This window comes from Mercenaria mercenaria, chromosome 2, assembly GCF_021730395.1.
Source record: "Mercenaria mercenaria strain notata chromosome 2, MADL_Memer_1, whole genome shotgun sequence".
Taxonomy (NCBI): Eukaryota; Metazoa; Mollusca; class Bivalvia; order Venerida; family Veneridae; genus Mercenaria; species Mercenaria mercenaria.
Genome location: NC_069362.1, coordinates 36,968,911 through 36,993,388, shown reverse-complemented (window position 1 = coordinate 36,993,388; position 24,478 = coordinate 36,968,911). Strand labels below are relative to the sequence as shown.

Below are 24,478 nucleotides of genomic sequence, written 5' to 3'. Positions count from 1 at the left end.
GAAGTAGTAGTAGCAGCAGTAGCAGTGGCAAAAACGTGAAATGGACAGTAGCAGTAGTAGCAGTAGCAGTAAAAAAAAACCTGAAATGGGCAGTACCAGTATCAGCAGTAGCAGAAGCAAATACGTGAAATGGGCAGTAGCAGTAGCAGTAGCAGCTGTCTCAGTAGCAAAAATGTGGAATGGGCAGTAGCAGTAGCAAAAACGTGTAATTGCCAGTAGCGGTAGCAGCAGTATCAGCAGCAAACAACGTAAAATGGGCAGTAGCAGTAGCAAAAACGTGTAATTGCCAGTAGCAGTAGCTGCAGTAACAGTAGCAAAAACATGAAATGAGCAGTAGCAGTAGCAAAGACGTGTAATTGCCAGTAGCAGTAGCAGCAGTAACAGTAGCAAAAAACGTGAAATGGGCAATAGCAGTAGCAGCAGTACCAGTAGCAAAAACGTGAAACAGGAAGTAGCAGTAGCAGCAGTAGCAGTGGCAAAAACGTGAAATGGACAGTAGCAGTAGTAGCAGTAGCAGTAGCAAAAACGTGAAATGGGCAGTAGCAGTACCAGCAGTAGCAGTAGCAAATAGGTGAAATGGGCAGTAGCAGTAGCAGCAGTCTCAGTAGCAAAAACGTGAAATGGACAGTAACAGTAGCAGCTGTTTCAGTAGCAAAAACGTGAAATAGGCAGTAGCAGTAGCAGCAGTAGCAAAAATGTGAAATGGGCAGTAGCAGTAGCAGTAGCAAAAACGTGTAATTGCCAATAGCGGAAGCAGTAGTATCAGCAGCAAACAACGTGAAATGGGCAGAAGCAGTAGCAAAAACGTGTACTTGCCAGTAGCAGTAGCTGCAGTAACAGTAGCAAAAACGTGAAATGGGCAGTAGCAGTAGCAAAGACGTGTACTTGCCAGTAGCAGTAGCAGCAGTAACAGTAGCAACAAAAGTGCAATGGGCAGTAACAGAAGCAAAAACGTAATCATTCAAATGGGCTAGAGCAGTAGCAAAAACGTGAAATGGGCTATAGCACTAAGCTGTCTAGTTGCAAAAACGTGAAGTGGGCAGTAGCAGTAGCAGTAGCAAAAACGTGAAATGGGCAGTAGCAGTAGCAAAAACGTGAAATGGGCAGTAGCAGTAGCAGTAGCAAAAATGTGAAATGGACAGTAACAGTAGCAGCTGTCTCAGTAGCAAAAACGTGAAATGGGCAGTAGCAGTAGCAGCAGTACCAAAAATGTGAAATGGGCAGTTGCAGTAGCAGTAGCAAAAACGTGTAATTGTCAGTAGCGGTAGCAGCAGTATCAGCAGCACACAACGTGAAATGGGCAGAAGCAGTAGCAAAAACGTGTAATTGCCAGTAGCAGTAGCTGCAGTAACAGTAGCAAAAATGTGAAATGGGCAGTAGCAGTAGCAAAGATGTGTAATTGCCAGTAGCAGTAGCAGCAGTAACAGTAGCAACAAACGTGCAATGGGCAGTAACAGAAGCAAAAACGTGTAATAGCCAGTTGCAGTAGCAGCAGTATCAGTAGCAAAAAACGTGAAATGGACAGTAGCAGTAGCAAAAACGTGTAATTCCAAGTAGCAGTAGCTGCAGTAACAGTAGGAAAAAAGTGAAATGGGCAGTAGCTGTATAAAATCGTGTAATTGCCAGTAGCAGTAGCAGCAGTAACAGTGGCAAAAACGTGTAATTGCCAGTTACATTAGCAGCAGTACCAGTGGTAAAAACGTGTACTTGCCAGTAGCAGTAGCAGCAGTAACAGTGGCAAAAACCTGAAATGGGCAGTAGCAGTAGCAGCAGCAGCAATAGCAAAAGCGTGAAATGGGCAGTAGCAGTACCAGCAGTAGCAGTAGCAAACACGTGAAATGGGCAGTAGCAGTAGCAGCAGTAACAGTAACAAAAACGTGAAATGGGCAGAAGCAGTAGCATCAGTAGCAGTAGCAAAAACGTGAAATGGGCAGAAGTAGTAGCAGCAGTAGCAGTAGCTAAAACGTGAAATGGCCCATAGCAGTAGCGGCAGTAACAGAAGCAAAAACGTGTAATTGCCATTTACAGTAGCAGCAGTAACAGTGGCAAAAACGTGTAATTGCCAGGTATAGTAGTAGCATTATCAGTGGCAAAAACGTGAAATGGGCAGTAGCAGTTTCAGCAGTAACAGTGACAAAAACGTGAAATGGGCAGTAGCAGTATCAGCAGTCACAGTAACAAACACGTGAAATGGGCAGTAGCAGCAGCAGCAGTAACAGTAACAAAAACGTGACGTGGCCAGTAGCAGTATCAGCAGCAGCAGTAGCAAAAACGTGTCATTGCCAGTAGCAGTAGCAGCAGCAACAGTGGCAAAAACGTGTAATTGCCAGTTACAGTAACAGCAGCAGCAGTAGCAAAAACGTGATATGGGCAGTAGCAGTAGCAGCAGTATCAGTAGCAAAAACGTGAATTGTCAAGAAGCAGTAGATGCAGTAGCAGTAGCTTAAACGTGAAATGGCCCAAAGCAGTAGCGGCAGTAACAGATGCAAAAACGTGTAATTGCCAGTTACAGTAGCAGCAGTAACAGTGGCAAAAACGTGTAATTCCCAGGTATAGTAGTAGCATTATCAGTGGCAAAAACGTGAAATGGGCAGTAGCAGTTTCAGCAGTAACAGTAACAAAAACGTGAAATGGGCAGTAGCAGTATCAGCAGTCACAGTAACAAACACGTGAAATGGGCAGTAGCAGCAGCAGCAGTAACAGTAACAAAAACGTGAAATGGCCAGTAGCAGTATCAGCAGCAGCAGTAGCAAAAACGTGTAATTGCCAGTAGCAGTAGCAGCAGCAACAGTGGCAAAAACGTGTAATTGCCAGTTACAGTAGCAGCAGCAGCAGTAGCAAAAACGTGATATGGGCAGTAGCAGTAGCAGCAGTATCAGTAGCAAAAACGTGAATTGTCAAGAAGCAGTAGAAGCAGTAGCAGTAGCAAAAACGTGAAATGGGCAGTAGTAGCAGCAGTAACAGTAACAAACACGTGAAATGGGTAGTAGCAGTAGCTAAAACGTCAAATGGCCCATAGCAGTAGCAGCAGTAACAGTAGCAAAAACGTGAACTGGGCAGTAGCAGTGCAGCAGCAGTAGCAGTAGCAAACACGTGAAATGGGCAGTAGCAGTAGCAGCAGTAACAGTAACAAAAACGTGAAATGGGCAGTAGCAGTAGTAGCAGTAGCAGCAGTAGCAGTAGCAAAATCGTGAAATGGGCAGTAGCAGTAGCAGCAGTAGCAGTAGCTAAAACGTGAAATGGCCCATAGCAGTAGCAGCAGTAACAATAGCAAAAACGTGAAATGGGCAGTAGCAGTAGCAGCAGTGTCAATAGCAAAAACGTGAAACAGGATGTAGCAGTAGCAGCAGTAGCAGTAGCAAAAACGTAAAATGGACAATAGCAGTAGTAGCAGTAGCAGTAGCAAAAACGTGAAATGGGCAGAAGTAGTACCAACAATGGGCAATAGCAAAAACGTGAAATGGACAGTAGCAGAAACAGCAGTCTCAGTAGCAAAAACGTCAAATGGGCATTAGCAGTAGCAGTAGCCAAAACGTGAAATGGGCTATAACACTAGCAGCAGTCTCAGTAGCAAAAACGTGAAGTGGGCAGTAGCAGTAGCAGCAGTAGCAGTAGCTAAAACGTGAAATGGCTCATAGCAATAGCAGCAGTAAGTTGAGTAACAATAGCAAAAACGTGAAATGGGCAGTAGCAGTAGCAGCAGTGTCAATAGCAAACACGTGAAACAGGATGTAGCAGTAGCAGCAGTAGCAGTAGCAAAAACGTAAAATGGACAATAGCAGTAGTAGCAGTAGCAGTAGCAAAAACGTGAAATGGGCAGAAGTAGTACCAACAATTGGCAATAGCAAAAACGTGAAATGGACAGTAGCAGAAACAGCAGTCTCAGTAGCAAAAACGTCAAATGGGCATTAGCAGTAGCAGTAGCCAAAACGTGAAATGGGCTATAACACTAGCAGCAGTCTCAGTAGCAAAAACGTGAAGTGGGCAGTAGCAGTTTCAGTAGCAAAAACGTGAAATGGGCAGTAGCAGTAGCAGCAGTAGCAGTAGCGAAAACGTGAAATGGGCAGTAGCAGTAGCAGTAGCAAAAACGTGAAATGGACAGTAACAGTAGCAGCTGTCTCAGTAGCAAAAACGTGAAATGGGCAGTAGCAGTAGCAGCAGTACCAAAAATGTGAAATGGGCAGTAGCAGTAGCAGTAGCAAAAACGTGTAATTGCCAGTAGCAGTAGCTGCAGTAACAGTAGCAAAAATGTGAAATGGGCAGTTGCAGTAGCAAAGACGTGTAATTGCCAGTAGCAGTAGCAGCAGTAACAGTAGCAGTAGCAGCAGTACCAGTAGGAAAAAACGTGAAATGAGCAGTAGTATTAGCAAAAACGTGTAATTGCAAGTAGCAGCAGCAGCAGTAACATTAGCAACAAACGTGCAATGGGCAGTAACAGAAGCAAAAACGTGTAATAGCCAGTTGCAGTAGCAGCAGTATCAGTAGCAAAAAACGTGAAATGGACAGTAGCAGTAGCACGTGTAATTGCCAGTAGCAGTAGCTGCAGTAACAGTAGCAAAAAAGTGAAATGGGCAGTAGCAGTAGAAAATCGTGTAATTGCCAGCAGCAGTAGCAGCAGTAACAGTGGCAAAAACGTGTAATTGCCAGTTACAGTAGCAGCAGTACCAGTGGTAAAAACGTGTAATTGCCAGTAGCAGTAGCAGCAGTAACAGTGGCAAAAACGTGAAATGGGCAGTAGCAGTAGCAGCAGTAACAGTGGCAAAAACGTGTAATTGCCAGTAGCAGTAGTAGCAGTAACAGTGGCAAAAACGTGTAATTGCCAGTTACAGTAGCAGCAGTCTCAGTGGCAAAAACGTGTAATTGCCAGGTACAGAAGCAGCATTATCAGTGGCAAAAACTTGAAATGGGCAGTAGCAGTAGCAGCAGTAACAGTGGCAAAACCGTGTAATTCTCAGTAGCAGTAGCAGCAGTAACAGTGGCAAAAACGTGTAATTGCCAATAGCAGTAGCAGAAGTATCAGTGGAAAAAACGTGTAGATAACAGTAGCAGCAGCAGCAGTAGCAAAAACGTGAAATGGGCAGTGGCAGAAGCAGCAGTATCAATAGGAAAAACGTGAAATGGACAGTAGCAGTAGCAGTAGCAAAAACGTGTAATTGCCAGTAGCAGTAGCAGCAGTAACAGTGGCAAAAACGTGTAATTGCCAGTTACAGTAGCAGCAGCAACAGCGGCAAAAACGTGTAATTGCCAGTAGCAGTAGCAGCAGTATCAGTAGAAAAAACGTGAATTGTCAAGAAGCAGTAGAAGCAGCAAAAACGTGAAATGGGCAGTAGCAGTAGCAGCAGTAACAGTAACAAAAACGTGAAATGGGCGGTAGCAGTAGCTAAAACGTGAAATGGCCCATAGCAGTAGCAGCAGTAACAGTAGCAAAAACATGAAATGGGCAGTAGCAGTAGCAGTAGCAGTAGTAGCAGTAGCAGTAGCAAACACGTGAAATGGGCAGTAGCAGTAGCAGCAATAACAGTAACAAAAATGTGAAATAGGTAGAAGCAGTAGCAGCAGTAGTAGTAGCAAAAACGTGAAATGGGCAGTAGCAGTAGCAGCAGTAGCAGTAGCTAAAAGGTGAAATGGCCCATAGCAGTAGCAGCAGTAACAGTAGCAAAAACGTGTAATGGACAGTAGCAGTAGTAGTAGCAAAAACGTGAAATGGGCAGAAGTAGTACCAGCAATGGGCAATAGCAAAAACGTGAAATGGACAGTAGCAGAAGTAGCAGTCTCAGTAGCAGGAACGTGAAATGGGCATTAACAGTAGCAGTAGCAGTAGCAAAATCGTGAAATGGGCTATAACACTAGCAGCAGTCTCAGTAGCAAAAACGTGAAGTGGGCAGTAGCAGTCTCAGTAGCAAAAACGTGAAATGGGCAGTAGCAGTAGCAGTAGCAAAAACGTGAAATGGACAGTAACAGTAGCAGCTGTCTCAGTAGCAAAAACGTGAAATGGGCAGTAGCAGTAGCAGTAGCAAAAACGTGTAATTGCCAGTAGCGGTAGCAGCAGTATCAGCAGCAAACAACGTGAAATGGACAGAAGCAGTAGCAAAAACGTGTAATTGCCAGTAGCAGTAGCTGCAGTAACAGTAGCAAAAATGTGAAATGGGCAGTAGCAGTAGCAAAGACGTGTAATTGTCAGTAGCAGTAGCAGCAGTAACAGTAGCAAAAAACGTGAAATGAGCAGTAGCGGAAGTAAAAACGTGTAATTGCCAGTAGCAGCAGCAGCAGTAACAGTAGCAACAAACGTGAAATGGGCAGTAACAGAGGCAAAAACGTGTAATTGCCAGTTGCAGTAGCAGCAGTATCGGTAGCAAAAAACGTGAAATGGACAGTAGCAGTAGGACGTGTAATTGCCAGTTGCAGTAGCTGCAGTAACAGTAGCAAAAAGTGAATGGAGCAGTAGAGCAGAAAACGTAAATGTGCAGTAGCAGTAGCAGCAGTAACAGTAAGCAAAAACGTGAATTGAGTCAGTAGCATCAGTACCATGTAAAACGTGAATTGGCCATAGCAGTAGCAGCAGTAACAGTAGCAAAAACATGAAATGGGCAGTAGCAGTAGAGCAGCTAAGCAGTTGCAAAAATGTGAATGGCAGTAGCAGTAGCAGCAGAACACGTGAAATGGGCAGTAGCAGTACAGCAGTAACAGTAACAAACAGTGAAATGGGTAGAACAGTAGCAGCAGTACAGTAGCAAAAACGTGAAATGGCAGTAGCAGTATCAGCAGTAGCAGTAGCAAAAGTGAAATGGCCATAGCAGTAGCAGCAGTAACAGTAGCAAAAACGTGAATGGCAGTAGCAGTAGAGAGCAAAAACGTGTAAATTGGGCAGAGCAGTGCAGCATAACATGCAAAAACTGAATGGGCAGTAATCAGCAGAAAAAAAACGTGAAATTGGACAGTTACAGTAGCAGCAGTTCAGTAGCAAAAACGTGAAATGGGCATAGCAGTTAGCAGTAGCAGTAGCAAACCGTGAAATGGGCAGTAACACTAGCAGCAGTTCAGTAGCAAAAACGTGAAATTGGCAGACAGTAGCAGCGTCAGTAGCAAAAACGTGTAATTGCCAGGCAGTAGCAGTAGACAGTAGCAAAAACGTGAAATGGACAGTAACAGTAGCAGCATGTTCAGTAGCAAAAACGTGAAATGGGACAGTAGCAGTAGCAGCAGTAGCAGTAGCAAAAACGTGAAATGGGCAGTAGCAGTAGCAGCAGTAACAGTAACAAAAACGTGAATTGGCAGTAGCAGTAGCTAAAACGTGAAATGGCCCATAGCAGTAGCAGCAGTAACAGTAGCCAAAACGTGAAAAGGGCAGTAGCAGTAGCAGTAGCAGCAGTAGCAAACACGTGAAATTGGCAGTAGCAGTAGCAGCAGTAACAGTAAAAAAAACGTGAAATTGGCTGTAGCAGTAGCAGCAGTACAAAAACGTGAATTGCCAGTAGCTAGTAGCAGCAGTAACAGTAGCAACAACGTGAAATGGGCATAGCAGTAGCAGCAGCAAAGCAAAAACGTGTAATTGCCAGTTGCAGTAGCAGCAGTATCAGTAGCAAAAACGTGAAAATGGCAGTAGCAGTAGTAGCAGTAGCAGTGCAAGTGAATGGCAGTAGACAGCTGAAGGAACAGTAGCAAAAACGTGAAATGAAGAGCAGTAGCAGCAGTAGCAAAATCGTGAATGGCCTGAGCAGTAGCAGCAGTAACAGTAGCAAAAAGTGTAATTGCAACAGTTACAGTAGCAAGTAACAGTGGTAAAAACGTGTAATTGCCAGTAGCAGTAGCAGCAGTAACAGTGGCAAAAACGTGAAATGGGCAGTAGCAGTAGCAGCAGCAACAGTTGCAAAAATGTGAAATGGGCAGTAGCAGTAGCAGCAGTAACAGTGGCAAAAATGTGAAATGGGCAGTAGCAGTAGCAGTAACAGAACAACACGTGAAATGGGCAGTAACAGTAGCAGCAGTAACAGTAACAAAAACGTGAATATGGCAGTAGCAGTAAGCGTAGACAGTAACAAACAGTAAATGGGCAGTAAACAGTAGCGCAGTAACAGTAGCACAAAACGTGAAATTGCAGAGTAGCAGTATGCCAGACAGTAGCAAAAACGTGAAAAGTAGTAGCCAGTAGCAAACGTGAATGCCATAGCAGTAGCAGCAGTAGGCAAAAACGTGTTAATTGCCAGTACAGTAGCAGAAAGCAATAGTGGCAAAAACGTGAAATGGCAAGTACAGTAGCACAGTAGCAGTAGCAAAACGTGAAATGGCAGTAGCAGTAGTCAGCAGTAACAGTGCAAAAAAGCGTGAAATGGCAGTACATCAGCAGTAACAGTTAATGCAAAACGTGTAATGGCAGTAGCAGTTCAGCAGCAGCAGTAGCAAAAACGTGTAATTGCCAGTAGCAGCTAGCAGTAGTAACAGTAGCAAAAACGTGTAATTGCCAGTAGCAGTAGCACAGTAGCAAACGTGAAATGGCATAGCATAGAAAAACGTGTAATTGCCAGTTACAGTAGAGCAGTTCAGAGCACTGAAGCAGTAGCAAAAAACGTGAAATGGCAGTAACAGTAGCAGCAGTAACAGTAACAAAAACGTGAAATGGGCAGTAGCAGTATCAGCAGTAACAGTAACAAAAACGTGAAATGGGCAGTAACAGTAGCAGCAGTAACAGTAGCCAAAACGTGAAAAGGGCAGTAGCAGTAGCAGTAGCAGCAGTAGCAAACACGTGAAATTGGCAGTAGCAGTAGCAGCAGTAACAGTAAAAAAAACGTGAAATTGGCTGTAGCAGTAGCAGCAGTAGCAAAAACGTGAAATGGTCAGTAGTAGTAGCAGCAATAGCAGTAGCTAAAACGTGAAATGGCCCATAGCAGTAGCAGCAGTAACAAAAGCAAAAACGTGAAACAGGATGTAGCAGTAGCAGCAGTAGCAGTAGCAGAAACGTAAAATGGTCAGTAGCAGTAGTAGCAGTAGCAGTAGCAAAAACGTGAAATGGGCAGTAGCAGTACCAGGAATGGGCAGTAGCCAAAACGTGAAATGGACAGTAGCAGTAGCAACAGTCCCAGCAGCAAAAACGTGAAATGGGCTGTAACACTAGCAGCAGTCTCAGTAGCAAAAAGGTGAAGTGGGCAGTAGCAGTAGCAGTAGCTAAAACGTGAAATGGGCAGTAGCACTAGCAAAAACGTGTAATTGCCAGTAGCGGTAGCAGCGGTAACAGTAGCAAAAATGTGTAATTGCCAGTTGCAGTAGCAGCAGTATCAGTAGCAAAAACGTGAAAAGGGCAGTAGCAGTAGCTTATACGTGTAATTGCCAGTAGCAGTAGCAGCAGTATCAGTGGCAAAAACGTGAGATGGACAGTAGCAGTAACAAAAACGTGTAACTGGCAGTAGCAGTAGCTGCAGTAACAGTGGCAAAAACGTGAGATGGACCATAGCAGTAGCAAAAACGTAACTGACAGTAGCAGTAGCAGCAGTAACAGTGGCATAAACGTGAGATGGACAGTAGCAGTAGCAAAAACGTGTAATTGCCAGTAGCAGTAGCCCTAGTAACAGTAGCAAAAACGTGAAAAGGGCAGTAGCAGTAGCAAAAGCGTGTAATTGCCAGTAGCACTAGCAGCAGTAACAGTGGCAAAAACGTGTTATTGCCAGTAACAGTAGCAGAAGAAATAGTGGCAAAAACGTGAAATAGGAAGTAGCAGTAGTATCAGTGCCAAAAAGGTGTAACAGCAGTACCAGTGGCAAAAGCGTGTAATTGCCAGTAGCAGTAGCAGCAGTAACAGTGGCAAAAACGTGTAATTGCCAGTTACATTAGGAACAGTCTAAGTGGCAAAAACGTGTAATTGCCATTAGCAGTAGCAGCATTATCAATAGCAAAAACGTGCACTAGGCAGTAGCAGTAGCAAAAACTTATAATTGCCAGTAGCAGTAGCTGCATTATCAGTAGCTAAAAACGTGAAATGGGCAAAAGCAGTAGCAAAAACGTGTATATACCGGTAGCAGTAGCAGCAGTATCAGTAGCAAAACCGTGAAATGGGCAGTAGCAGTAGTAAAAACGTGTAATTGCCAGTTACAGTAGCAGCAGTTTCAGTAACAAAAACGTGAGATGGACAGTAGCAGTAGTAAAAACGTGTAATTGCCAGTAGCAGTAGCAGCAGTATCAGTAGCAAAACCGTATAATGGGCAGTAGCAGTAGCAAAAACGTGTAATTGCCTGTTACAGTAGCAGCAGTTTCAGTAACAAAAACGTGAGATGGACAGTAGCAGTAGCAAAAACGTGTAATTGGCAGTAGCAGTAGCTGCAGTAACAGTAGCAAAAACGTGAAAAGGGCAGTAGCAGTAGCAAAAACGTGTAATTGCCAGTAGCACTAGCAGCAGTAACAGTAGCAGTAGCAGCAGTAACAGTGGTAAAAACGTGAAATGGGCAGTAGCAGTAGTAACATTGGCAAAAACGTGTAACAGCAGTAACAGTGGCAAAAACGTGTAACACCAGTAACAGTGGCAAAAACGTGTAATTGCCAGTGGCAGTAGCAGCAGTAACAGTGGCAAAAAAAAGTGTAATTGCCAGTTACATTAGCAGCAGTCTCAGTGGCAAAAACGTGTAATTGCCAGTAGCAGTAGCAGGATTATCAGTAGCAAAAACGTGTTATTGCCAGTAGCAGTAGCAGCAGTATCAATAGTAAAAAACGTGAAATGGACAATAGCAGTAGCAAAAACCTGTATTTGCCAGTAGCAGTAGCAGCAGTATCAGTAGCAAAACCGTGAAATGGGCAGTAGCAGTAACAAAACTGGTAATTGCCAGTTATTACAGTAGCAGCAGTAACGGTAGCAAAAACGTGAAATGGGCAGTAGCAGTAGCAAAAACGTAAAATGGGCAATAACAGTAGCAAAAACGTGTATTTGCCAGTAGCAGTTCCAGCAGTATCAGTAGCAAAACCGTGAAATGGGCAGTAGCAGTAGCAAAAACGGGTAATTGCCAGTTACAGTAGCAGCAGTATCAGTAGCAAAAACGTGAAATGGGCAGTGGCAGTAGTAAAAACCTGTTATTGCCAGTAGCAGTAGCAGCAGTATCATTAGCAGAAAAAACGTGAAATGGGCAATAGCAGTAGCAAAAACGTGTATTTGCCATTAGCATTATCAGCAGTATCAATAGCAAAACGTGAAATAGCAGTATCAACAACGTGTAATTGCCAGTAGCAGTAACAGTAGCAGCAGTAACAGTCGCTAAAACGTGAAATGGGCAGTGGCAGCAAGAACAGTCGCAAAAACGTGAAATGGACAGTGACAGTAGCAGCAGTAAGAGTGGCAAAAACGTGTAACTGGCAGTAGCAGTAGCAGCTGTATCAGTAGCAAAAACGTGAAATGGGCAGTAGCAGTAGCAACAACGTAAAATGAGCAGTAACAGTAGCAACAGTTACATTAAAAAAACTGAAATGGGCAGTAACACTAGCAGCAGTATCAGTAGCAAAAACGTGAAATGGGCAGTAGCAGTAGCAGCAGTAAGAGTGGCAAAAGCGTGTAATTGCCAGTAGCAGTAGCAGCAGTATCAGTAGCAAAAACGTGAAATGGGCGGTAGCTGTAGCAAAATCGTATAACTGCCAGTAGCAGTAGCAGTAGTATCAGTAGCAAAAACGTAAAATGGGCAGTAGCCGTAGCAAAAACGTAAAATGGGCAGTATCAGTAGTATGTACTACTTGCAAAAAACGTGAAATGAGCAGTATCAGTAGCAAAAACGTGAAATAGGCAGTAGCAGCAGGATCAGTAGTAAGTACTACTGGCAAAAAAGTAAAATGGGCAGTAGCAGTAGCAGTAGTAACTGTGGCAAAAACATAACATTTTAAGTAGCAGTAGCAGTAGCCAAAACATGAAATTTATAGTAGCAGTAGCAGCAGGAAAAGTAGCTGTTGCTGCTACTGCTATAACACATTTCAAGCTTTTACTAAGTACTGCTACTGCTGCTACTTCCACTTCAAATTTTACATACGTTTACTGCTTCTGCTACCGCTGCTACTGTTTTTTTTTCACGTTTTTGCTATACTTCTCACCCCGGCGTCGGCGTTGGTTAAGTTTTTATGAAATGGTAATGTCGTGTATACCATCAAAGATGTTTACTTTGAACTTGGAACACTTGTTAAGTATAACAGTCTCTACCTGTAGGCAAGAGTACATAACTCTGTCAAGTATTTTGGCTGAATTATGGCCCTTTCTGGACTTGGTAATTGGTTCAGATTTCGTACAAGTCCATGTTTTGTAACAACTATTTGACATATGGCTTTGAAACTTTGAACACTTGTTTATTGTAATAAATTCTACCTGTAAGCAAGAGTATGTGATTCTGTCAAGTATTTTGGCTTAAGTATGGCCCTTTTTGGACTTGGAAATTGGTTCAGATTTCGTATTTGTCTTATCTATTTTTCTTCTTTTGTCTAAAAATCTCTGATAATATTTTGACCCCATACTTCCATCAATTCATCGAATAGTTGAGCGCGCCCAGACATCGTTTGCCTATTCTACTCTTTCTTAACTATACACCTTACGACTGACTACCTGCCCGGTATGGTCGCGTTCAAAGCTTCTGAAGGATCTACTTAAAGAATTTTTTACAACATTTATACTGAGCGTCCTCACAGTTTCAAACTGTCTCTTTACAAATGAAAATTAATACTCAGTTTTTAATTGTAATGCTTGCGACTTTTTCTGCGTACACTTCAGCTACTTATAAATTTAGTTTTTATACTTTTGTGTAAAAAATTTAAAAACAAAAACCTTACTTGTAGCAGTATAATTATATTTCCTTTTCACACTTGTATCAAATATTATTACAAATATTGTTCCATGACTGACGCTTCATGAATATTCCATACTCATTAAAAATTAAAGTATTTTTTGAAAGCGTGTGGATACTATACGGTGTCACGTAAATGATAATACACATATTACCACACGTGCGCCACAAAAGAATAAATCATCCGAGTATATTGATCCGTTTACCGTAATTACGGAATGTATAGTGTCATACGACAACTAGTAGCAACATTCTAATGAAATTAATTCTAAGTTGAAAATTACAGTGAGTGCTCAAAAGTTTCCATGTTATTTATGCCTATTACTCTGCGATTTCATAAGACATACCAGTCACTTGGAAAAGCCCTGGCTGTATGGTGGCTGATTTCTATCATTTCGTGTCTTCGAGTCTTCTGGGCGCCGACACGAATGCACGATGCTGATGTGTCATTATATTGTCTAACTGTCTTGTCGGCGGGTTTAAACGTAGCCAGTTCGTGTCCTTATGTCTATGAGCTATAGGGGATACGCTCTTTCTTGCATACCAGATGGGGATTTCCGGTATTTTTATCGGTGCTGGAAACGGGGTGTAAGATGACTCTCGTGCTGTAAATGACGTTTTACGAACTACATATATGTAGCAATTACATTTTATTTCATAAAACGGAATAAAAATCCGATACCTTGACAGTTCCTCTTGTTTTCTGATAGTATATTTCTCGATTCAAAAAACGTTATTTTATCAAAAATTTATAACGTTACGCTGCAACTGATAAAACAAAAAAAAGAACTAAACATTGTTATTTGTCTTTGAAACGTCATGACGTCTTTCCTGTTTACGGACGTTGGTTTCCCGCGCTTTGTTTAAATACGCTGCTAGAAGAAATAGTTCTAAAACGAAAGCAGTTCGATTGATTTTATTTCTATTTTTATGACTTTAATATGGTATGCAAGAAGAAGATTCTGTCACTGGTTGTAGGTGCAGATGGGAATTTCCAGCTCGAGGGTAACTGTTTACGTGGTTACTCGGCTGGAGCTCCGTAACCGCCTAAACAGTTACTCTCGAGGCCGGAAATTCCCATCTGCACCTACAACCGGTGAAAGAATCTTACAGGATTTTGGGACAATTTAACCGAAGTCTAGCGCGGCGGCAGTCCAAAATTGCAATTCCACGCGTATCCTTTACTCTAATTAACCCACTAACCTCACAGTCAACAGGGGCCACTACCCATGAGCAATGCTAAGTTTGAGCATTTGTAGATCTGGGCATTTTTACTGGTTTTTGGTGGAAACGTTAAAGACCATTTGACCTTGGTCTTTGACACTTTGAGTTTGAACTTGAAATCATTATGGATCATTCACTGTCCATTAGAAATATTCATATAATCATAAAGTTTGATTTGCTGATTTTGGTTTTACGGCGCACGGTGCGGGTTATTTGGGCCAAACAGGATTGAAACTTTTGGTTTCACGTTCACGTTTCATTTAGATCTACCTGGGGTATGGAATAAAAAAAAATATACCTGCTGTATGGAGTCACAGAGATACATAAAATCCAAGACTGCCTCGGTAGCCTAGTGGTAAGGCTCCCGCTTCGAGTGCGGGAGGTCGTTGGTTCGCTCCCTGACCGCGTCATACCAAAGACGTGATAATGTTACTAGAATTTTCTTAGCTTGGCGCTCAGCATTAATAGGATAGTTCTAGTACTGGCCAGTTTGGTGTCAGTATAATGTGACTGGAACAGCTATCGTGTCATTCGTGACGTAATCATCGCGAACATCTTTCTTACCCTCTGCTATACGGGAATGGAACAGTTTACCAGCTTCTATTACAGACCAAACGACCATCCATTCTTTCAAAAATGCTTTAAATGATAGAAGCAATCTGAAACCCAACGCTCTGTTTAAAATTGGTCAGCGCAAGCTCCAGATGCTTCATACTTGCCTAAGACTGGGTTGTAGTTCATTAAACTTTGATCTCCATCGGCGTTCACTAATTGACTCTCCCTTGTGTAGTTGCGGCTTATTCGAAACAGTTAGTCATTTCTATTTATCCTGTTCCAACTACACCCAGCAAAGGCAAAATCTTTTGACTAACCTCCCATGTCCCGCTACGATTGACAACCTTCTGTTCGGCAACGAGCATCTGTCTTTTGAACAAAATAAGCATGTCATAATCAAAGCTCAGCAATTTATAGCTGCGACAGGTCGTTTTGATCCGAGTCACAACGGTTGATGAGTGGAGGTCCCCGAGTAGCTGAATAATATATATATATTTTACATTACTTTCTTCTATTTTCGTATTTTTTTCATCCGTCTACATTAGGTTGAAAAATACTCAGTTTTTACCAGTTTCTACTTCAATTTTCTTCTAAGTTCATTTTTCTACGACGTTAATCATTTAACAGTACTAATCTTGTTGCAACCTGTCATAACAAAAATTTATTTGTATGTATTAGGAAATGGATTCATATAAGTTACCGTGTAACTTTTTTCCTAATCCTAACTGTATTTGTTACAATGATGTTTATGTTATGTGTACCTGATTGATTGAAATAAATACTGTTTAAACTAATCATCGCGTTTTATTTTATTTCAGCCTGATATTATGTCCAACACAGTCACGTCTGAAAAGCGACGTAATCATACTTTAGTGATTTCCAGCCGAACATAAATTTTAAACTCCAGAAAGTAAGAAAGGAGAAAACTCAGGTAATAAATTTATCTTGTAAATAGATATTATCTTATTCCACATCAGAGCTGTTTTTCCTATAAAGCTATCACCCGTAAAGGGAGGCAATCGGATTTTCCCAATACCAAAAAAATATGTTTTTTTCCCAATTCTGGACTTAAAATTCCCAAACCATTGTTACTGCCTAAGTTTTTTTTCTTTTCAACAATTATAGTTTTGCTATTTTGTAAACTGTTACTCATTTAATTTAGTTGACAGTTACCAATATACCATCACACATTTTAAAATATTATTCAAAAAGAAATCAAGTACATAATTTCTTTAAGTTTCCATTATTCCCGAAAAATTACAGAGTTTTTTTTTATCCCAATTGTACCGGTGTTGGTGGCATTCCTAAAATGATGAGAAAAAGGCGTGCACACAAAATCTACAGAAAACTCATGTATCATGTCCATTAGACACTGGTGTCCCATATTCCTGTCACTTTACATGTTTTAACGATTCTAGGAGAATTATATTTTAAGATAATATGCAACACAAACGTTTAAAAGCACTTTATGCGGGATTTTTCTTTCAAGCCAAGGACCATAACTCTGGTCTGGCTGAGCGAAATCGCAAACAGAAGACCAGATGCACAACTTCACATGATATATAATAGGCTAATCCTGTAATGTTTCATGACTCTAGGTCAAATATTTTTGAGACACACGGGACACACTTTTTTATGCCTTTAATGCATACTTTTACTAAGTCAAGGGCCATAACCCAGGTCTTGAAGAGTAAAACCCAGAACAGATCTCGATTGCGCAAATTCACATGCTGAATGATATTCATACATGATTTCATGAGAAAATGTAAAATATTTTTAATATATTTGCAACACAAACTTTTAAGCGCTTTATTCATATGATAATTTTGCCTTAATCAAGGGCCATAACTCTGGTCTGACTGGAAAAAATCCCAAAAACACATTGACGTATTGACAATTCTGTAATAACTGGATTTCTGTTGAAGTATAATTGAAAACTATAAAGTAAAAAAAAATGAAATAAAAACTTTGTAGATCTAACATATTTTTGACATGCTATAATATTTATATTTTTTCAGTGACAAACTGACAATACAGGTTCAGATAATAGCAAAATTATATGAGCTTACCAGGCATCAATAATAACACTGTTAGATCTATAGCTAGATCTATACAGAATTTGCTTAATTGTGGACCGGATAGCTTACAAAGTTACTAAGAGTGAATGATCGAGTAATGGTCACAAAGTGGATAATATACGTAATGTAAAAAACATATTTCCGAACAGTAAGAGGAATGGCAACTATTGTCATAAATTTAGCCATACCGATAAGCCGATCGAGTAAGGCTATAATTATATTGTATTAATTATTAAATAAAAATACCATATGTGAACTACAGTGACGGATTTAGGTTGTGACGTCACCGATGGCAGAAAAAAACAACAACAAACAAATCGATGATACAGGCCAGTGGGAGACTTTCCTCGGGTAGATCTAGGCCTAGGAATGTGACGTGAAATATCATGCGTTGCATAAAACCGTGCACAAGAGAAAAGGATCATTTTGTTAATTGTCCTTTCTGGAAGACACGAGGTTGCGCCTTTTCTTAATCTTGTGACTCCGAGAACTAGCTGTCAGGGGAGGTAACTAGAGTCGCGAACTGAGGAAAGATCTAGCTTCTATACTATATGTAAACCCTGCCTTTAAGGCACCCATTTAACATAATTTAATTCTAAAGACAGGGTTTACACATGAATTACCATCATAAAAATAATTAATCCTTTTAAGCACAGAGAAACCATAAATAACGCAAATGTTTTCTGACCTGTATGACTTGCTGGAACGGTGATAGAGGACACAATGACGTAATTAATTTATTACGTCATCAAATGAGCTTCTTTACCTGACTCAGGCACGTAGCCTGGACCTATTTCCTTGTAGGCAGGTGCAATGTAGGGAGTGCGCGTCTTGGGAATCCTTCCTCAAAACCTGTGAAACCGTCAGATTCAGAAGAATAAAATATCAAAAAAGGTTTATCTACCAAAGCAGAGTCCATCAATGATTCTAACACGACTTGATTCATTTTCCTATTAAACAAAGAAGGCTGAAAGATGTGGGTTATTTTACAACAATTCACTGTTCTGACGTCACAATTATTACGTCATAGCGTCAAACGGCAAGCGGCGCGTTGAAAAAGAAACCAACAAAAAACAGGCAAATACTTGACGGACGTTGTCAAGGATGTGCTTAAAAATCCTTGGTAACGTGTTAGAATCGAAATAATATATCTCATTTAGTGATTTGCTCTTGAATAAAATAATTGTTTTTCGTCGCACGATAGGAGGTTATACCACAGTGTATAGACTCTCTGTACGCCCAAACGGAAGTCGCCAAAAACTAGGCGTTCAAAAATCAAAACACAAATTTTTTGCTGTCGCGAATGGCTTGGATTTTCATTGTTTATTTCGTTAATATCGCATAAAGTAAGTATATTTTTTTTAATTTAAGTAATGTTTAAGAGCTACTGTTTACGTAGATACCAAACACGCCTGTTAAAACTCATAATACACTTACTTTCAAGTCAAATCACGTGTTGGTATTTGTTCGATTTTGTAATGAAACTATCAATTCTTTGAAATACATGTATCTTGAGCTTTTGCAAAGAATTGAAACCTTGCTATTTCGTAGATAAATATTTTGCGCATCGATAAATACTAGCATGGCTCTATGAATACGAATACGTTTTCAGGAAAATGTGTTTTTTCTGAAACATGTATGACGATTACACTGTCCCACTACTCGATAGGGGGCGTCCGGGTAAATTCGGACGATTTTTAAAAGTTCGAGTTTGTCAGGTTGCTGTGTACGTAATTTTGATTCGCTGCTTAACAAACCCAAGCAGTAAGGAGAAAGAATATCTACAGATGCGATATTCAATCATATTTACGTTTGTAATCTGAAAATGTTGTCACACAATCGGTTTCATTGGCCCTGCCCTCAGTCGGCATAACTCGGACGAGGTAGGAAAATTCGGACACATTGTAGGAATAATTCGGACATAATAAAATACGTAGGAATAATTCGGACACTAAAATTGTTTTAAAAAGCAAAATTCAAACATCTGAAAAATATAGATATTCATCATTATCCTGTCACTTGCAGTATTTTCGACCCGATATCAGGTGCCAAATATCGGAAAATGAAGTAATGACAAGATAAATAGAATAATATGTTAGTGCCTAAGATGGAGAAAGTTTATCTGGCTCGGCTCCGGACGTTATCAGGTTCGCCTTCGGCTCACCCGATAACCTCCTCCACCTCGCTAAATAAACTTTCTCAACTACGGCACTAACCTATTATTCTCTATTTATTGATATGCAATCAAACCTGTCTATAAAGACCACCCTCGTGAGAGTCTTTAATAGGAGGTGGCCTGTATTCACAGGTTAAAATACACTGGTAATGTTAAAAGTGGGAAACAAAATATGCAGTCTTTAGAGCCAGGTGGTCTCTGTTCAGAGGTGGCTTTTAACACAGGTTTGACTAACTGTTTTGGTCAAAAATCGAAAACAACGTAGTACAGAGAGTCTGTACAGTCCCTTAAAATTGCATGTTCGAATTTTTCCTACTATAAGAAAACAGGTGTTTTAACTCGGACACTTGAACTTTTGCCTTATTTTAGACAATCCTTTGATTTTTGGGGAAAGCAACAGATATCATTGAGTTTTAAACATATTTATCTTCCATTCTGAATACATAGTTAAAAGCAATACTATGATATCATGCTTGATACATGAATTGAATCCTCTTCGAAAACTTCCCGCCTTCAAAGATATCTTTGTTGTTCGCAGAAAGTATGAGTACTACGTCATTACTTCAGTTGTTACGTTATATCCGATATTAAGACGTTTTGTGGCTTTATTGTATTTTAACGGAGATAGATCTGTATCAATTTCACAAAAGAGACATAAATTAGCCTTATCGGATGTGAGAACATATAATTATAGATCTGACTTCAAAACTGTACGAATTATGCCGATGTCCGAATTTACCCGGACACCTACATTACTGACCCACTAATCGCAATTTTTTAAAATTCGGACTGAACGCTTAGTCGAAAAACTATACGCCTATTCAAAACTTCTTTTCATTCTTATAATTCAATGTTTTGACTTTGTTTTATGATAACCAACAGTTAGAAAATAATAGTTATAATTTCTTTCGTTTTCAGAACAGTCCAATATATACCAATATGGACCAGTTTATATGTTATTACTGCAGTTTCAATTCCACTTTTCGTATAGGTTAATGTTTATTAGTAAGAGCATTTATTAAATTAAATTGATCTAGCGTGGCGCATCCGCGCGGCCAATTTAATTTGATAAATGCGTACTAATAAAATCTAACCTGCATAGTGTTTGAAATTATTTTTTGTAATAATGACTAGATTCTTAACACATTAATCAAGTCGCCATATGACCTATAATTGTGTCGGTGCGACGTTAAACCCAACAGAAAAATACACATTACTCACTAACGCATCATTCATGTAATCGTTACGTGACACAACTCAGTGTTTGATCCATTTCCGGCATATCAGAGACTTGTTCGGACTTTACGACGGGGACTTTATCATCATTGTCAGAAGAAACAGTTGCCGTCGGCGCGGTAACTGGTAATTTCTGTTTATTTTAATATCCGGCTCCAAAGCACCGCTGATATCAGATCGAAGCTAACATCCAGGTCTTTCTCGTTTTCTTTCATAATTATTGCAGTATTCGTTACAGAACAAACTGAAAATGACCCGGCTCCTAGTGATTACATCAGCTGTTCTACATGTATAACTAATTTGAATAAAGTTACCATCGCCTTGGAAGACAGAGCGGGACTCGTTTTAATTGGACACTTCGACTCTACCAAGTAATCAGGTAGACAGCGCGTCTGTCTGTAGGCGGAGCTTAAATTCAAAAAATAATTTCAAACACTAAGTACAACACCTTGGGTGACCTTGACCTTGGATATAATGGACACAGTCCCTGCATAAAAAGGTTTTGTTTGTATGCTGCACAATATTTATGTGAAGTTACAGTAAGATATAAGCAAAAGTAAAAAAGATGTGACAGAAAAAAAGGTTTATATTAAGGTCGTTAGTCCCAAACATGGTCATGATGGTGGGTGTTAAGTGCGGGGTTAGGTGCGCAGCAAGAACCGATAACATATCGCCAGCGGGTGTATTTGCCACTGACTGTCGCGGGGTGTTGACCGACTGTGTTTTACGGGAGGGGATATATGGTTTGTCCTCCTCCGCACTACCACCACCAACTACACCTTTCGTCTGTCCGTCGGTCACACAAAAAGGAATTATGCAATAACTTAAAAGTACAAGATATATTCATTATACGTGGTATACCGAGAATATGCACGTTCTTTTATTCCTTCGCCAAGCAAAAATATGTTGCTATGGCAAAAAATATTCCAAAAATATGACAAAAGGCATAGTGAGATCCTGCGAAAACTTAAAGAGAACATAAAATTTTTCATGGTACGTGAGACATGGATAGAGGCAGTTTGGCTAATATGAACTATTTTCATTATGATCTATGGCAACGAACGTTATTGTTATGGCAATAATCGTGGTTGCTATGGTAACAATCGTGATTGCTATGGCAACAAATATTCCAAAAAATAGGACAAAAATGATAATTTCAAAAGTACAAAATTTATTCTAATGACACCATATGGTAGTTTATTTGGAGAATGCAGGTTGTTTAATTCAGTTTCAATATCCATGTGGTTCCTTTTGCGGTAAATATAATAAATGTCCCTTCCGGTTTGGGACTTTATTGCTCGGCAAAAGTCTTTCTTTGTTTCGTCCCTACTGTCTAAATGTATACTTTATCTGTATTTTGTATACATTTGTAAATGTTGATCATGCACACATCCTTGCTTACACTGCTATGAGGCTGCCATTGGATTGGGACTACATTCTTGGAATGTGGCTTTTTCTGTTAAGATATAAATCCTTGTTTTTAAGATTTCCGTGTAGGAATTACTTGTTTGTCTATCCACATGTTCGCCTTAAGTTTCATATGGAAAACTCATTATGCTTCAGATGTTGCAAATTTATTTTTGCAAACGTTTTCATTTCAGCGCTTTGTGGTCGCCATCCTTTATGTACTTTCAGTACTTTGATTGTTGTTATTGTATGATAAACGTATCGCATATGAACAGCTATAACATGTCTATTCAATGTTCCATTACAATGAAGCGATTAAGGGGAGAGATGTGTTTTCCAAGTCAAGCTGCAAAGTGAAAACTCAGTGTTTTGCTTTTGTAAACAATAAATGCCCTACATGATCATGCAGACTATCGGTGGTCAACAAAATCAAGTAATTAAGTGTTCACTACTTTTTTAGTACTTCACATTGTGTCTCTGAAAACAGTTATCGGGTTCAGATGTATTTCTAGACTAAAATGTTAATAAAATGTGTTTTGCTATGGCTGGCTATGAAGTAGCAGTTATTTTTGGTCAGCAAGTCATTTACGATATGTTTGATTGATAAAGGAATAAACTGATAAAGGAATAAACTTTATAAACATCTTACAATCAAACCTGGACTACCTGTCCCTAAAGACCACAAGTTTAATTTTCCATTAAAACATTTACTTGGACAATCAAGAAATTTCGTTTTTTTCTATATATATATATATATATATATATATATATTATATATATATTTTATATATATATATATATATTTATTATATATATATATATATAAAATATCCTCCGTATAATACGCTGTTGTCTGTTGCAGGCATAAAGACCGAGATGATCAGATTGTTTTTGCCATGTAAGATCATGTACTATTCATGTACTTGTAAAGACGATTTAAGCCCTACTTGTTGTATTTTTCTCCGATGTTGACATAAGGTAGTTGAGCAGTACAGACAGACGGCAATTTTAGTACAATTTCCTACTCCTGTCTGTGATTTTGGCTTTCTTCGATCGTAAATATAGATTTTACGAGAATGCCGATACATACAGAGGAACCGTTATCGCATATTTACGGAATCCTGTTGGGGCCATTTATAATGTCGCCGTCGCGTTTGTAAGGTCGACCCGGGGAACCATGAAAATTGCTCTAACGGTGTCATTGGACTCAGTGAAGGTAGTGCTTGGGTTTTCAGGACTGTCTTGGCTGCTCTGACAAGATCATATTTTGAGAATATTACCGGAATTCGACTTTGAACCCTAGCCGACCGGGTTCGAACCTGACTTGGCTTCTTTTCTCTAGGTACTGGCTTGCCCTTTGCAACAAGGTATCATTTATTAAAATCGGACATCAGGTTATGAAGATATGGCTCCTCAGACAAGGAACACCCCTCTATTTAATATATGAAGAAGTATGCATATTTTCACGAAAAATGATACATTTTAAGACGATCCTATACAAGCTAAATATCCGTTTAGACAATGTTTGAATTTAATTTATAAAAGTTGTTTCATTAAAATATCTTATGTTTGGAACATTCTACAATTACTTGAAGTTAATGAAAAACATGGACATTTTACGTACGGAAAAGTACGGAAATACAGCTTTTTATCTTACGCTTTCACCGGTAGACGGGCGACATGCGATACGACATTATGAAAATGTCGCTTCGTATTGTCGAGTGTCACTTTGCGTGTCGTGTATCGTTTAGAAATGTCGCGCGTCGACCCTCACCCAAACCCGCGACTCGCGACATAAGAAACGACATTTGGAAAATGTCGCTTCGCGTTGTCGAGCGTCGTTTGTGATTATCGCATGTCGTTTGATAATGTCACCGTCGCGTTTGCAGGGTCGACACACGACAACGCGAAGTGACATCACGACATTACGAAGTGACATAGCGACAATGCGATACGACGCTCGACAACGCGAAGTGACATCGCGATATATCGTGCTTTTGAAAGGCGACATTTCAAAGTGGATATCGCGACATTGTCGTTTGGGATTGTCGCCGTCGTTTGCGATTGTCGGGTGTCACTTCGTAATGTCGCTATGTCACTTCGCGTTGTCGTGTGTCGACCCTACAAACGCGACGGCGACATTATAAATGGCCCCAACAGGATTCCGTACATATTTGGTCCGAGAGCTCACGGACTTTTATTGCAACAATTTTATTGCAACAATTGAGGCCAAAAGAAGTTTATACTTTTTTGGAAATAATATTTCATATCCTCCATGAAAACCCATTTCTTAAGTATCAAAGCCGTGCCTATCTATATTTTGTTCACTTATGTTTGTGATAGGGGAGGTAAAACTCACTTGCAAAAATATTTGGGGTAGGGTAAAATTTACGTCTACCAGTTTTTTCAATGTTTAATTACTGTAACTATCTAATAGTCAGTACATGTATACATGTCAAACAATGTCAGCAATAAAAAATTCATCAAAAAGGAATGAAGGGCAAACTGGATATTCAAGGTCAAAAGTCAAATTTATTTAAAAATTACAAAAATTGGCATATTTGAAGTTTATTTTTATTCTTAAAAATGGTTTGTTATCATAAGTCACTCATCTTCATTTATGTAATGTGTATATATCAACCAAAATCAGAAATAGAAATATCATTGCAAAAAGTCAAGGTCAACCCTTACTATTGAAGGTCAAAGTTCATTTTCATAGCAAAAATATGAAAAATGTTACCTTTACTTTTTCTAATCTGTTTAATATGTCTTCACATTATTAGTCATTGAAGTTAATTCGTTTTAATGTTTGTATGTCAGGCAAAGTCAGCAGTGCAGATGTTACCCCAAAATTCTCAAGGGTAAACCTAATATCAAAGGTGAAATGTCAAATCTGTGTGAAAAAATCGCATGAATAGCTTCTAGTTTGAAAGATAACAGATATTTTTTAATCGTTATAAGAAATTGCTCGTGATTTATTTTAATGTATATATATCCCACAATGTCAGTAA

General features: G+C 39.8%; 1 protein-coding gene across 1 annotated transcript in view; it reads right to left on the bottom strand.

Annotated features, from left to right (window-relative positions):
- LOC123562671 (uncharacterized) overlaps positions 1 to 17,353 on the bottom strand; it is a 43,986-nt gene extending 26,633 nt beyond the window's left edge. The window contains exon 1 of the mRNA XM_045355287.2: positions 17,337 to 17,353. The gene's annotated coding sequence lies outside the window, so the exon portion shown is untranslated. The remainder of the gene's footprint in view (positions 1 to 17,336) is intronic.
- Between the last annotated feature and the right edge of the window lie 7,125 nt (positions 17,354 to 24,478).